This window comes from Cynara cardunculus (assembly GCF_001531365.2).
Source record: "Cynara cardunculus var. scolymus isolate 2C chromosome LG 5, CcrdV1, whole genome shotgun sequence".
In the NCBI taxonomy this organism is placed as follows: Eukaryota; Viridiplantae; Streptophyta; class Magnoliopsida; order Asterales; family Asteraceae; genus Cynara; species Cynara cardunculus.
The window spans coordinates 7,626,693-7,630,098 of record NC_037532.1 but is presented as its reverse complement, the minus strand read 5'-3'; positions in this window follow the sequence as shown (position 1 = coordinate 7,630,098).

The window sequence follows — 3,406 nt, the reverse complement described above, 5'->3', positions numbered from 1 at the left end:
AACAATTAGATGTATCTTTTAAAATTTGTAACTCCCAATTAATTATTGGGGGTTACAAAAAGGTTGAATTACCAAATTACCCTTATCATTAATTTATAATTTAGATATGAACCTAAAGTGAAGAAAGAATGTGATTGATCAAGATCGGTTTCCATAGTTTGTACCATATGGATGGTTTCTATTTGAACCAACCTATATATATATATATATATATATATATATATATAGTGAGTTCATTTGTTAACCTAATATAAGGTGTTAACTTTACAAACCTCAATGTACCAATAGAAAACAAGATACATTTTGGGTTTTTCTAACTCCACCCCCTCCTATAGATGCATGTGAGGGGGATGTGATTGTGTAGGGGGGTGAGTATGTGAGGGTGAGAGTGAGGAAAAGTTGTGAGGGTGTGAGTGAGGGTTGGTGTGAGGAGGAGGGGGTGAAAAGTGATGTAAGGGGGTGGGGATATCAACCCCCTACATTTTTGGTTGATGCACATGATAAATTTATTTAAGAGTAAAAATGTAATTTATTATTTGATCTTTCTTTTAATGCAAATTAATTTTCGTTTACATTTCTTAATTATTCAATGTCTTACCATTGTGAATATCCCATGCAAATTAATTGTCGGTTACATTTCTTAATTATTTCAAGTAAATTAATTGTCGATTACATTTCTTAATCATACCTAAGTAACACTTATTCATAAGTGAACAATCTCATTTCAACATTTAAAAAAAATATTGTTTTCATATGTGAACTTGATAACCACATACACGTAACAAAATTGGGCATGTACAAATTACCAATTATTTTAAAAAATTGAATGATGTTCAGAAGTAAACACATGAACATTGTTCATAAGCATAATTTGACGTTTGTTCATAGGTGAACCAAGTATCATTTCACATTTATTTTATATATAAACGAGAATACATAGTGTATGAAGTCTTACGAAAAGATTTATTTCATATATGATAAGCACATTTATTTCATTTATTTTTCAAAATCTAAGGACCTATACAATCAAAACCTAGAAGTAATAAACACCATTATTCAAAATTCCTATAAATTCCCTAAAATGTTTATTATTATTATTATTATTATTATTATTATTATTATTATTATTATTATTATTATTATTATTATTTTAAATGGTATATTATTTGTGTTAATAAAAATATATAATAAGAACTAGATTTATTTTTAAGTTGCGTCATATATCTAAAGGAAACTAGGGTTTTTATTAATTTCTAGCTTCTAATATTTTCAAAAATTTATTTTACATACGCGTGCACGCGTACGTGCGCACACACACACACACACACACACATATATATATATATATATATATATATAGAAAAGGGGATCAAGAAACTTTTATGATTGGAGGAGATTTAGGGTTGTCAAAAAATTCCAAAACTGAATAACTCATCTGAACCAAGACGATTTCGGTTTATTCGGTTTTGGACTTAAATGGTTCGGTTAACCGTAAGATAAATTATTCGCTTCATTTTTTTTACTATTTCAGTTATATCGAGTAACACATTATACTACTATTTATATATTTTACTAGACCAAGGATAGATATCGTGGAAGAACTTGAAAGGGGAACAACTAAGGTGTTCAAGGAAATCATCATCTTGGGGATATAGAATGACCAAGAGAAGACATCGAGTAGATCTGGAGTTGAGTGGCCCACACAATTAGAATAACGGCCAAGGATACATTAAGATTATCATCAGGGAGGATTAAGTGCCATAACGACTCTTGGTGGTGAAATGAAGATGTACAAGAAAATGTGAAGGGTAAAAAAGTGCTTAAGGCGTGTCCAGATGGCGAGGAAAAAGGTAAATTAAAGGTATTGCACAAGGAGGCAAATAGGAGGTGACTTCAATAATAGAGAAGTCTTATGAATTATGATGAGATATACAAAAAGTTAGATACTAGAGAGAGAAATTGGAATTTACAGTTTTAGCAGACAAGAGGCGTTACGTCTTACAAAGCTTAAATTGTACAAGGATGAGAGGATAAAGTCTTAGGAAAAGATGAAGAGTAATCGAACATATGAGTAGTTATGTTATTAAACTCTTTAACAACACAAGGGAAAGAGTGGGGAGGCAGTGGGTAGGGAAACATTGATGACCACACAATCTCTTCTCTTGTCAGGAAATTAGTATAAGGGAAGTTAAGGGGGCATTAAAAAGAACAGAAAATGGAAAGGCCATAGGACCACACAATATCCCCATTGAGGTATGGCTTTGTTCGGGGTAGATTGGTGCATCGTAGCTGATGAAGATTTTCATGTAGCTCTTAAGACTGCTAAGATGCCAGAGAATTTGAGGTGATATTCAACATTGTGGCAACTATCATTTATAAAGCCACTTAGTCACACCATGAAGTTATGAGAACGTGTGACTGAACCAAGTTGTAACACAAAACAAATATGGCCAAGAAATAGGATCAAGGCAATCCATAGGCTTATACGTCTCATGGAGAAGTATAGAGAGTGTAAGAAGGACTTGCACATGATATTCATAGTCATGAAAAAGGCGTATGATACATGAGACATAATTTTGAAGAGCCTTGAAAATAGCAGGGTCCCATGGGTGTACATGGCGATAAAAGGCATCTATTATCGGGCGAGGACTTGTGTCAAGACACCAACGGGGAGACATAACATTTCCTCGTGGAGAAATGGTTATACCAAGGTTCCAACCCATACCTTTTTGTTGTGGGTTGGGATGAGATCTCCCAAGGGATCTAAAGGAGTGCCCCAGAGTGTATGTTATTAGAAGATGATAGTGTAATGGTCTTGAAGTTGAAGGTAGATGTTAACACAAGGTTGGTGCAATGGCAAGCCACTTTAGAAACACAAATGATGCCTAAAAAGTACCTTTCCAAGTATTTAGACTCTAAGATTCATGCAAAATGAGAGGTCAATGATAATGTAACAAATCACATAAAGTTAGGGCAGCTAAAGTGGAGAGTTGCCACTAGGGTGTTATGCGACATAAAGGTTCCACATAAACTGAAGGGGAATTTTTGCAGGGTAGCAACTAGACCAACCATGTTATATGGTTTAGAGAATTGGTATCAAGGAATGCCCATGAGTAGAAGTGGGAAATTATAGAAATAGGGATGTTTAGATGGACTTGTGTTGACCCTTGTTATACAATATGTTGAATGAGGTATTTTGGACGGAGCTGAGAGTTGCATCTATCATATATAAATTGAAAAAGAGGACTGCAGCGGTTTGGACATAGGCGAAAGAGACCAACGAAGACATCAATGAGGAGCGTAGAAAGTGTTACGATCGATGGCCCGAGGAGAAGGAGAAGACCGAGGACTTGGATGAGTAATTGAAGGCAGACATGGTAGTTTTAGTCATTTTTGTGAACATGAT